The sequence below is a fragment of the Lithobates pipiens genome, unplaced genomic scaffold, assembly GCF_037356315.1.
Source record: "Lithobates pipiens isolate NorthernLeopardFrog02 unplaced genomic scaffold, aLitPip1_a1.2 Scaffold_25, whole genome shotgun sequence".
NCBI classification, from domain to species: Eukaryota; Metazoa; Chordata; class Amphibia; order Anura; family Ranidae; genus Lithobates; species Lithobates pipiens.
In genome coordinates this window covers 73,590,887-73,604,081 of record NW_027507787.1, presented here as the reverse complement: position 1 = coordinate 73,604,081, position 13,195 = coordinate 73,590,887, and the positions used below count along the sequence as shown (strand labels likewise).

Below are 13,195 nucleotides of genomic sequence, written 5' to 3'. Positions count from 1 at the left end.
ACATCTAGACATCTTTTTTTTTTTCAGTTATAACACAAAAAAATTAAAAACCCAGTGGTGATCAAATACCTCAATAAGAAAGCTCTATTTGTGTGAAAAAAATATAAAAATTTAATATGCATACAGTAATGCCAGTACTGAACTGGAAAAAATGCCCTAAAGGGAGTAAAACCTTCCAGAGCTCAAGTGGTTAAACACATACAGATATGTGATTTTTAACTGTGTATGTAGATTCTTGGTATTTAGAAAGTAATATTGTGAATCAATATAGATTATTTTTTTTTTTTTTACATTAATTCTGCTATTGCAATCGTTAGCAGTTTTTATACTTTTTATACTATTGGTATCCAAAGTTTTTTACACAGCTCTGTTATTGGACATCGTAAATTTGATGACATTCACACACAATTTAGCATTATTTTATTTGAATGTGATCACTGACAGACCTAAAGATAATACAGTATTATTTTGTTTAGTGAACTGCTGTATACTAAAGTGGTTGTAAAAAAACAACCTGCAAGAAAAAGGTATAATGATGATAAAGTATTTGATGCAATGTGATGCGATACTAGCTCATTATGGAATACTTACTTTAGAATAATGCTGTTGCGGCGGTCCTCGTACACCGCTGTGGCGGGAGACATGTCTCCAGAATGTTACTTCTGGGTTCGTGGGCTCCGGCGCTGTGATTGGCTGGAGCCGCGATGGCGTCACTCCCGCGTATGCGTGCGGGAGCCACCGGTCACGGCACAGCAGCTGAAGAAACGGCGCGTAGGTGGCGTTTCTTCAGTGCACATATAGCAATGACGATGGCACATGCGTATACAGTGAATATCTCCTAAACTGTTCAAGTTTAGGAGAAATTCATGGTACCTACAGGTAAGCCTTATTATAAGCTTACCTGTAGGCAAAAGTGGTTGTAAAGGGATTACAACCACTTTAACATATTTTTTTGTAGAAAATCTATTTACAGACTGAGATTAAAGGAAAAAAGAAAATGATACTGCGCTACGGAATATATGAAGGAAATTATATATATGTATGTAGTGCTGACCCCCGAAGGAGTGGTTGGTTTTGCTGGGCTTACCATCTACCTTCTGCACCTCGTTCTTGTCTAGGGGTTCCCGTGGTTGATGGCCCAATAAACTGCAGAGGCCGACACTTGATTCCCTTTTGAGGAATTTTTATTTGCATAAAACGTTGAACAGAACACAGTCTCTCATATGGGAATAGAGGGTATGGGTAGTAAAGCTCAGGTACTTTTGGAACTGCTGACACTTGAAATGTCTTTCTCTAGATGATCCGGGGAATAGCCATTCGCAACTGGATATTTCAACTACCGGATAAATCCCTGTTTGTGGATTTAGCAGGCGACAGGTGATTTAAGCTTAACAAAGTCTCTGCCACGGACTTGTTTGTAGAACTTTAAATGAGCAAAGTCTCTGCCACAGACTTGATTGTAGAACTTTAAATGAGCACAGAACTTAGATGTAACTGAAGGATGAAATTAGGAACTTTCTTACAGTACCAGTATCTTGCAGCCAGTCCGGCGATACCATAAGAATGCAGGTTTACTTGGTGTCCTTGCAGCTTAGCTTCCAGGCTCTTACCGAGCAACCAGCCTTGTGTGTGGCCCTCTTCTGGAGAGTCCTCCCCTGGTTGCGTATTGAGTTGCTGGGCCTCTCCAAACCCGAGACGGCACCGGACCACCTTGAAATCCTCCTTCCAGTTACTGTGCCTCGGACTAGCCAGTCCCGAGACTCGGAAATGGATGGATCCGCACCCCAGATCATGAGGGCCTCTGGGGCTGGTCAGGAGGACCAGGACCACAGAGTCAGAACATGCTTCTGCACCGGAACCAAGAACCATGTGACCTCAGCACCTTAAGTACCCTCTCCCGGAATACACAGCGAGACAACGCACCCACTGATTGGCTGCGAAAGAGAGATTGGTACCCAATGCGTCCAACCAGACTGCGTTCCAATGCCTGTCGAAGGTGATACCTACACCTATGACCAGGCAGAACATAGTACAGCCCAGCCAAACTGATGCCAAGACTACAATTTAGTGAAATGAATACTAAGACCCAACTATGGTCTTAGGAAAAAACTAAATTTACAACACATAGCGCGTGCTCTTCGGGAGCCGGCGCCACATGTATGTGTATACTCTTATGGTTTAGAGGGTTAAAGCGTCCTCTACAATTTTCTTCTACCCATAGGTAGAGTACAAAGAAATGAAAAAAGAGAAAAGTAGAAATTGTGCTACCCTCTATTTCGCTGGAGGAAAAATTGTTAGAAGGAAAATTATGATGTTTGATCTATAATATGCTTTCAGAGTGTTGTACCATAAAATGTATCATATAAAGTTGGTCTACAAAATTCAAAATTAAAAGTAAAAAACCCACAAGTACCTGAGATTAAAGTCAAGCAATTTACAGCTCATATACAATCTGATTACGCGTATTTCTAGTGACATTCTAAATGGCTACTACGGCATACAAATTATATAATTTTATATAGCCAGATGCAAGGAAGATATAGTGAAATTAGAGATTGCAATTCTAATCCATGGTAGGAAGACAAGTTTAAACGGGTATTAAACCCAAAAAAACAAAATTGTAATTTATTGCAGCTTACCATTCATTAGATGTTGTGGCTGATTATAAAGGATAAAGGTTTTACATAATTGAATCAAAGCTGACCCTTGTCTGCACTCCTGTTAGTGGTAAATTGTTTATCTCAACAATGTAACTGCTACTTTGTCTGGACAGCTTGGCCTGTAAGGGCCGGTTCACACAGCGGGCGATGCGAGGCGACACGACTCACCTCGCCTCGCTCCCGCAAGTCGCCCCCGTTCTGTACAATGGAACTGTTCTGAGAGGAGCGACTCGAGTCGCTCCGACTCAGAAAAAAGGTTCCTGTACTACTTTCGGGCGACCTCGGGGCGACTTGCATTGACTTCTATACAGTAGTCATTTGCAAGTCGCCGCCAAGGCCGCTGCAGGTCGCGGCGAGGCAAGTCGGAGTCGCCTCGCCTCGCCTGCAGTGTGAACCGGCCCTAAAGGAAGTTGAAAAATAACAGACCTCCTGGCTGAAACACAAGGCAAAAATAAAGATGAAAAGCCTAAAAAAAAAATATATAACATAGCCACCACATCTAGAAACTGGTAAGTGGCAATCTAATAATGTTTTGTTTTGGAGTTTGCTACTTCTTTAAGTCAAGTGAAAAAATATATAAAGTGTGCATGGATACATTTCTGATGTATTACAATATTCAGAAACAGTATAATTAATGGGAAAAAGAAGCAGTAATTGCTGACCTTGCCTAGGCTGATTACGTCAGTCTGCTGCAGCCTGAAGGAAGAATATTCTGAGTCTCTTCTCACCTAGGATTACACAGAAACACAGTCATGAGAATTCATAAAGAGAATCTGGTGCATGCACTTCTTGCAGTGGCACTGAGGCCAGAGTGTTTACATACACACTTCAGCCTCAGTGCAACTGCATTTCCTCCCCCCCACAGTTGCTGTCACACAGAAAGAGACCAACAACGGGCAGTCTGTATCTGGGGGGGAAGAGCCTGTTAGGGATTCACAGACAACAGTTTCCCATCAGGTTTGTTCCCCTTGTGATTGATAACAGGAAGTGGATGTATCATTAGCCATCACAACTTGATATTGGCTATAGAATCCACCAACAGCCTGCCATCAATTACAAGGACAGAGCAAGCCTGATGGGGAACTATTGTCTCAGCTTTCTCATCAGAATGGGGGCAGGGATTGTTGAAACTGGCACAGGCCATTTTAAAGCCCCATTCCACCAGAAAACTGTTGGTAGGTATTTACTGGATTTCTCTATGTAAGTATAGCAGGGTGGCTGCTCTGCCATCATGGCGTACACCATCACTCGGGGGCAGCTAATTTAAAATCCCCCCCTTCCCCAAGTGCCAGTGACACCAAATTCTTCCTTATTTCCTGTAAGCAGAGTGGAGAATAACTATTCTGAATTGAAGCAGAGACTCTTGGGACATGTAGTCCAGGTGTCCATGAACATTACCATAACACTTCTTGAACTACATTTCCCAAGTGGCTGAACCTCAGAATGGGTTGATTGGAGAGACTATATATCGGACTGAAATTAGCAGGTTCACTCTCTTGGCACCGGAATCCTCTTAGAATGGAGAAGCTGCCGTTCTGCACTTTCAGGGATGTCATGCCAGTGCGGCCAAATCAGATTTGCACCGTCAAGCACAGTCTGTGAGAGTCAGTTGTTCAAGGCCTTTCCTCAGTTAGAGAGCCACTCCTCAACTTCTACGCTGTTCTCTGATCCTTTAACCAGGCCAGCCGACCACACACTCTATTGTCATACATGCATCTGTAAAGCTGTCTGACTGTCCTGTTTCCATGGAGGATGCATTCAGGCCAGGATTGGTGAGTGGGCAGACTCACATACACTTCCTTTCTGTCACTTCCCTATCTAGAGACACTACATGAAGATACCATACCTTTGGGACCACCACTATATCTATCTCAACTGCCTACTTACTGGATACTGCACATCTGTGACTAGTCGCCATCATTCACAGGCAACTATGTGCTAGCGAAGACTTCACCTTACATCAGAGACCCGAACTGCTCTTTTTTCATTACCATCTGAGACATTTTTCTAGGCAAAAGTTTAAAGATAAGTGGGTGGAAGATACCTGTTCCTTTGGTGACCATGCTGCACAATTACTTATTATCCTTATCCTTAGTAAATATTCGTCTGTATATATATCCCTATTCATTTATGATCCCAGTTTCGGGTATATAAACCTGCGGTTTGAAATTATTTATATATGTGTTTCCATCAGTTATTGAGAAATTTTTTTAATATTATTTTTTCCAGTTTTGTTTTTCCTGGAATTTATTTATCAATCAATTGAACATATGGGCTGTTTTTGCTGGGTATGTTGCAGTCATCCTTCCGGGGTTGCGATGCGCTCAGCTCCCTCCCTACCTCCCTTTGTGGATCACAGGGGGTGGTGGGGTTCGATCTCAGTGCATCGGCGCCATGCATAAAAGGGCCCCTTGAGTGGTGTCAATAGACACTGCAAGGTGGGAGTCTATTGTTTGTTTTTGTATTTTTTTTTTTTTTTTTTCTCTGTCTTTCCACCTGATGCTGCAGCCAAGATGGAGGGGCACCCACTGAGGTATGGATTATCCTCAGCTGTGAGTGTTCCCTCATCTCTTCACAGCTGCAAAAGACATCATGCATGACGCTGGCGGGGATCCGCCCAGGGCCTGGGGTATATGAGCTGGGACAGACAGACAGTTCACTCCTCCACTGTGCTCCACTAGGTAGAGATCACTCCTTAACTCTACATATGGGTAATAGCTTTATGCACCTTTTTTTTTTTTTTTTTTTTTTTTTTCTTTCTCTCCTTTTTGCACATACATTGTTTCATTCAGAGCACTGCACATATTTTTTTTTTTTTTTTTTTTTTTTTTTTACACATTTGAATTGGATGATTTTGTATTTCCCCATCATCCATTTCCACTTATTTAACACATATTTAGTCTTCTCCTATTTCCCAATCATTCATGTATATCTTATTCACACACATTTTCAGCAATCAGCTATATTCATTCAACACGTTCAATCCAACACTCAGTGTCCTGCTTTTGGTTTTTTTTTTTTTTTTTTTTTTTGTTTGTTTTTTTGTGACCCGTCACACTTTTCTCTTTCGCAGATTTGGGTAACACACATATACATTTAGTACCTAGTGGACCTGTGTTGAGGATGTCTGTTTCGGTTCCCCCTGGCCTGCCCCCTGACATTGTTGGGGGATGGTCTGAACCCTGCCTCAACCCCGGATGAGACGGTTTTATCCCAGCTCTAACAGTTCCCATTGCTGGAAGTTCTGCCCAATCTTTGGGCTACTTTGTAAGTCACTTTATCAATCAAGTGGACCAATTTGATACTTTCTTTATTTAACTGAGGTTCCGCCTATATTAACATTTGTCATATTTATTTGCTTTTTTAGTAAAAACATGCATCCCACCCCTGATGACTGGCAAGAAGCCAAGAAACGCGTCGGGTTCTCAAACTAAGGATGCCTACCTAAGCTTATTTTAATCCTTGATAATATCAACTTTTGTCTTATTGAGTTTGCACTCGTTCATGTGATTTTATGATTTTTGATTTATGCATTTCTGTTATGAACTGCATCCATGTATGTCCATTGATTTGTCTATACTTCGAGATTCTCTGATTACTATTATGAAAATATATTGAGTGTATATCCATATTTATATTATATTACTGTACTACTATTGTATGCATTCCGATCTTGGACAACCCCTAGTGGCTATTGATTATAAATTAAATCTAAATCATTTTATTCACATGTATTCATACATTGTTATTTTCAATTGACATGCTTCGTTTAAAGTCCCACTTGTTCCCCTTTTCTTTTTACATAATATACCCGGGATGGAAGCATGCCATTGCTATTTAGTACTGCAGCTAGGTCACTTATCTTTAAACTATATAATTTGGGTGGAAGACACCTGTTCCTTTGGTGACCATGCTGCACAATTACTTATTATCCTTATCCTTAGTAAATATTCATCTGTATATATATCCCTATTCATTTATGATCCCAGTTTCGGGTATATAAACCTGCGGTTTGAAATTATTTATATATGTGTTTCCATCAGTTATTGAGAAATTTTTTTAATATTATTTTTTCCAGTTTTGTTTTTCCTGGAATTTATTTATCAATCAATTGAACATATGGGCTGTTTTTGCTGGGTATGTTGCAGTCATCCTTCCGGGGTTGCGATGCGCTCAGCTCCCTCCCTACCTCCCTTTGTGGATCACAGGGGGTGGTGGGGTTCGATCTCAGTGCATCGGCGCCATGCATAAAAGGGCCCCTCGAGTGGTGTCAATAGACACTGCAAGGTGGGAGTCTATTGTTTGTTTTTGTATTTTTTTTTTTTTTTTTTTTCTCTGTCTTTCCACCTGATGCTGCAGCCAAGATGGAGGGGCACCCACTGAGGTATGGATTATCCTCAGCTGTGAGTGTTCCCTCATCTCTTCACAGCTGCAAAAGACATCATGCATGACGCTGGCGGGGATCCGCCCAGGGCCTGGGGTATATGAGCTGGGACAGACAGACAGTTCACTCCTCCACTGTGCTCCACTAGGTAGAGATCACTCCTTAACTCTACATATGGGTAATAGCTTTATGCACCTTTTTTTTTTTTTTTTTTTTTTTTTTTGCACATACATTGTTTCATTCAGAGCACTGCACATATTTTTTTTTTTTTTTTTTACACATTTGAATTGGATGATTTTGTATTTCCCCATCATCCATTTCCACTTATTTAACACATATTTAGTCTTCTCCTATTTCCCAATCATTCATGTATATCTTATTCACACACATTTTCAGCAATCAGCTATATTCATTCAACACGTTCAATCCAACACTCAGTGTCCTGCTTTTGGTTTTTTTTTTTTTGTTTGTTTTTTTGTGACCCGTCACACTTTTCTCTTTCGCAGATTTGGGTAACACACATATACATTTAGTACCTAGTGGACCTGTGTTGAGGATGTCTGTTTCGGTTCCCCCTGGCCTGCCCCCTGACATTGTTGGGGGATGGTCTGAACCCTGCCTCAACCCCGGATGAGACGGTTTTATCCCAGCTCTAACAGTTCCCATTGCTGGAAGTTCTGCCCAATCTTTGGGCTACTTTGTAAGTCACTTTATCAATCAAGTGGACCAATTTGATACTTTCTTTATTTAACTGAGGTTCCGCCTATATTAACATTTGTCATATTTATTTGCTTTTTTAGTAAAAACATGCATCCCACCCCTGATGACTGGCAAGAAGCCAAGAAACGCGTCGGGTTCTCAAACTAAGGATGCCTACCTAAGCTTATTTTAATCCTTGATAATATCAACTTTTGTCTTATTGAGTTTGCACTCGTTCATGTGATTTTATGATTTTTGATTTATGCATTTCTGTTATGAACTGCATCCATGTATGTCCATTGATTTGTCTATACTTCGAGATTCTCTGATTACTATTATGAAAATATATTGAGTGTATATCCATATTTATATTATATTACTGTACTACTATTGTATGCATTCCGATCTTGGACAACCCCTAGTGGCTATTGATTATAAATTAAATCTAAATCATTTTATTCACATGTATTCATACATTGTTATTTTCAATTGACATGCTTCGTTTAAAGTCCCACTTGTTCCCCTTTTCTTTTTACATTTTTCTAGGCAAGATTATACTTAAGTACAGGAACAACATAGGAATGTTCCTTAGTGTTCCAGTGGTCCAGAGGGAGCTGACTTGATTATTAGTTTCTCCCCCTCACGCCAGTGTCAACACTAGACCACAATATTTAGAGGGCACTCACTACTTTATATTTGTGCATATCCAACTCTGTATATTGCTTACCTCTATGTTTAAACCCATGCTCTTTATTGTGATATATTTACATTTATACTAACATTGTTGCTGTTGTACCAGTGCAGTTTCAAGGGGTTAATCTGTGAAAACTGTTCAATTATCAATCTAATCCCTTGCTGAACACAGTGATTTGCTTTGGTAAATTTGAACTGTGTGTTCTGTTCATTTAAACATGCCTGAATCTAGAGTGTCAGAGGGGTTGAGGAGCAAAGTCAGAGCAACAACTGGGGACAAGCATCAACTAGGCGCCTCTATGGGAGTAGCGCTACATACATTTGTAGCAAGTCTTGAGCTAAGACACTGCAGCAGGGGTGACCTGTTTTAGACCTATATAAGCACCAGGATTTTGCTGTGTCATCTTTAAAAAGGAAGTAACGTCTTTCTCTTTAATTGTACCTACAGGTAAGCCTATAATAAGGCTTACTTGTAGGTACTGTAAATATCTCCTGCATCATTTAGGAGATATTTACTGTATACGCTTCCGCCAACGTCGTGCTTTTTTTTTTGTTTTTCTTCAGGGCTCATGCTGTGATCGGTGGCTTCTGTGTGCATTCGTGGGAGTGATGTAATAGTGGCTCCGGTCAATCATAGCGCTGGAGCCTGTGAACCCGGAAGAAACTCCAGGAAACATGGCGGCCCTGTCAGTGGTGTGTCAGCGTTGATCCAAGGCATCATTCTATAGTAAGTATTTCATAATGAGCTAGTATGCAAAACAGAGGTTTTGGGGGGTTTTTTTGGGGGGTTTTTTTGGAGGTTTACAACCTCTTTAAGCCAGAATTTCAGTTGAGGAAGTAGATGCTTACCCTGGATGATGTTGGAACAAAGATGATTCTGTCCTTCTGAAATGAAAAGCTGATGAAGGCAATGGTAGGGGGAGTACTGTGATCTTTGTGAGAGGTAATAAATACCTTTACTGTTATACTTACTTAATGCATAGCATGCATGCACTATAAAAAATAAATCAGATCCTTATTTGAAGCTTTTCCATAAATTATGAGTTAACCTACAGGTAGCAAATCTTGATCAGTCTATTTTGCAAGACACCCAGGTTTGAAAAGTTTTATCTGCAACTAGAATTCATTTTGGAAAGATTGGCATTTGACAATTCTTCTATGAATTTACACTGCTATAAATAATGGTCTGGCATTGGCTCCTTAAATTAGAAAATCAAATGACACCACTTTAAAAGAAAAACATGTAGAAGGTGTCCTTCGTTCAGCAGAAAGCCTTTCCAAGGTTTCATTATTTTGTAAAATATTGACATGTTTTATGCTGTTATCTTAAACTCGAAAACTTAACATGTTTATAGATAATGCCAATAAGTCAAACTTTTGTTGACAGTTGTACAGAAACAATACACAGGATTTTCATAAATAATACAAATTGCTTTCATGCGGAAAATAGCGAACCGGAGGTCATTTATACCAGTGGGCTCCAATAATGAAATTACAGACCGGCTTTCAAATCAGGCCCAGAGAGGATTATTTACCAGCAGAGAATGTTTACTTTGAAAATTAACCGTTCACTTACCTTAGTGAATAAAATAAAGATGTGTTCACTTTGAATTCTTAGTCATTTACAAGGTAAATTAAAAGCAGGATATTTGCTTGCACGTGACTTGACAATTGAAATGAACATCCAATTTGCAAACTACCCCTACGCCAATCAACCCTTATGCATTTAAGATAAAATAAATAAGCCCTATTTCTTCATGGCCAAGAAGAAGTCTCAATTTTCATGGGATAAAAAGCATCATTACATGGACTTTGGTCAACAAAAAAAATGTCAAAACTGAACAACACCAGGGTGAAAGTCAACACTATAGTTACATAATTACATAGTTACATGGTTGGTGAGGTTGAAAAAGACAAAAGTCCATCAAGTCCAATCTGAGTGCGTATTTTTATGTCAATATTACATTGTATATCCCTGTATGTTATGATCTCTCAGGTGTCTAATTTTTTTTTTCTTTTTTTTATCTATGCTCCCTGCTAAAACTACTGCCTGTAGAAGAGAATTCCACATCCTTACCGCTTTTACTATATGGGTCTCATTGGTGAATCATTTCCTTCCACCTAATTTTGATCACTAGCTCCTTCACTTTTAGGAATCCAGACAGTGTCCATCCTATTTCCCCACTTCCCTTATCCCCTTATTTTCATATTTCTTCATGGCCAAGAAGATATCTTAATTTTCATGAGATAAAAAGCATCATCACACGGACTACGGTCAACTAACAAAAAAAAATTCTAAAGGAACGACACCATGGTGAAAGTCTACACCACATGGGTCTAATTGGTAAAAAAAACTTTCTACCACCTAAAATTGATCAGAGGCTCCTTCACTTTTAGGAATTCAAAATGTGTCCTCCCTATTTCTCCATTTACCTTACCCCTTTTTTTCCTATGTCCTCATGGCCATGTAAAAAATCTTCATTTTTAATGGAATAAAAAGCATCCTCACATGGACATTGGTCAATCAATAAAAAAAAAAAGAATCAAAACTGTATGGGCCCTATTGGTAAATAATTTCCTACTACCTAATTTTGATCACCAGCTCCTTCAGTTTTAAGAACCCAAACAGTGTCCACCCTATCCTATCCCCCATTTACCTTACCCCACCCCTTTTTTTCTTCTTTTTTTCTGTATTGTGTTAAATAAAATAACAACCACTACCTCTCCTTCTACTAACTATGAGGGCAGTTATCTCTTGGGTCACTCCTCCACTGGGTGACTTTTGCTCCACACCTTATATGATTTTACAAACATTTACAAATCAGATTTTCCAACAACAAAACCGTGGATTTTTTTCCAAAGGATTTTGGCTCAAACTTGTCACACGGTCACACAAATGTTGTCCCAAAATTCCGAACGTGAGAATCTTGCATTTATCAACATCTATTGATAAAGACTAATTCAGCTCTGTGTTAGAAACATACTTCTGCAGGCTTGTAAATAAATCCTTTTACCAAGTCTTTGTGTTCTCTAAATACACAGATTACTCTGTCATTTTTATGTATGTTTTATTTACGTTTAAAAAAACAAAAAGATCAAACTTTCAAAGAACCATAAATCCACCCCACTTAAAATGCTTTTTAGTATCTATAAAGATCATTATTATAATCACTTAAGATAAACTGCATACTAGTAGTAAAATCGCTGTGAAATTAAATGAAATTAGCTTTGATGCAGAGAATAACAAAAAGTAATGTTTTTTTTCCCATCACTGGAAAACAATAAAGCTGAACTCCAGCCAAGACCTTTTTTGTTTTTAATAAAGCGGAGAAGGGTTTGATTAGAGTTACATGGACAGTAAAACTCTGGCTACTGAGAGATTGAAAGCAAATGTTTATCCTACTTGCTACCCAAACATCACCTTCCTCTTAAGTCTGCAGGGAGTGTTGATCTTGCAGGGTCCCCACTAGGGATGGGCGAATGGTTCGGCCCGAGCATAAGTTCGAGCCGAGATTTCGCTGTTTGGTCATTCAGCGAACATCCGAACAAACGGGTCATTCAACCACAATGCATTGCAGCACTGAACAGTGCATTGCAAGCCCTCCTTGACCATCGTTATAAGGGGAAGGTCTTGGAAACTCATCCCATCCCCACAGAGAGTGCAGACGATAAAATCTCTTGAGGACACGTTGAAGAGGATTTTATTGGATGTTTTTCCTTACTCCAGTAGATTACAGTGTCATGGAAAACATAGTTTTGAGTCTTCTGTTGTTCAAGAGAGGAGTATTGGAGAAGGCATCCGCCTAAGTGAAGCATTTAGGATTTTTTTTTAGTCCTCGCCGCCCAGGGCTGCCAACTTCCACATCCCATCGGCAGTGTCTTTCATCACATGGTGGACAATTACCTTAGGGCCAAAACAGAGATAGAGAGCTTTCCAGCTGATGATCCACTGACTTACTGGGTCATAAGAATAGACCACTGGCCAGAAATTGCCCAGTATGCTATTGAGTTGTTGGGCTGCCCTGCATCCAGCATGCTTTCAGATTGGGCATTCAGTGCTGCAGGAGATTTTGTTACTGATCATAGAACATGTCTGTCCACAGACCCCAATGGACCGCTTGACTTTTATAAAAATTAATCAGTCCTGCATTACCAGCTATAAGCACCTGATGCCGATGTCACTGACTAAGTATTTTTGGGATGTGGAATCTCTGCAGGACTTCGAGGCTGCCTAGCTTTGAGGGTGTTCAATCATTTAATTTGGAAGAATGTTTTTGGTATAGGTTTCATGGGCACAATTAACACCCAAAGACCAATTTTTCTGCACCTTTTTGACAGGTGCATATAATTAAATTTTTTCTTGCTTTCATCAAGAGCATCTCTATAGGGTTACGGTGGGAAGGCGCCACCGACACACACAGACCAATTTTTACGCACCCGTTACTTCTATCCAAAGTCAAAGTGACACCAGAATGTATCCAAAAAATCTCTAATCTCGTTCCCAGTGTACTACATTGTGGCCTCATCATACACACTGGCTCCCCAGTTGTTGCTAAGCAAAATAAAGGCAGCTTGCAGGGAAAATTGCATTTTGTTTGGGCTTTATAAATTCAATTATTGCTGCAGCAGATTCTAGACATGGTACAGATCTGCCACTTTACAGGTAGACTAAGGGGACTCCCCCTGACACTATATTGGAAGGAATTTTTAATTTTTATGCTTTCACTTTAAAAATCAAAAAGTCACTGCTCATTTAAAA

The 13,195-nt window shown here is 39.8% G+C and overlaps 2 long non-coding RNA genes across 2 annotated transcripts; both read left to right on the top strand.

Moving 5' to 3' along the window:
• Window positions 1-5,685: 5,685 nt before the first annotated feature.
• On the top strand, window positions 5,686-6,388 carry LOC143930341 (uncharacterized). The gene is made up of 2 exons (XR_013262758.1): window positions 5,686-5,927; window positions 6,028-6,388. It is a non-coding gene; the product is annotated as an uncharacterized LOC143930341 (long non-coding RNA).
• A 1,109-nt stretch (window positions 6,389-7,497) lies between these two features.
• Window positions 7,498-8,205, top strand: LOC143930340 (uncharacterized). Its single transcript, XR_013262757.1, has 2 exons — window positions 7,498-7,744; window positions 7,845-8,205. It is a non-coding gene; the product is annotated as an uncharacterized LOC143930340 (long non-coding RNA).
• Window positions 8,206-13,195: the final 4,990 nt, after the last annotated feature.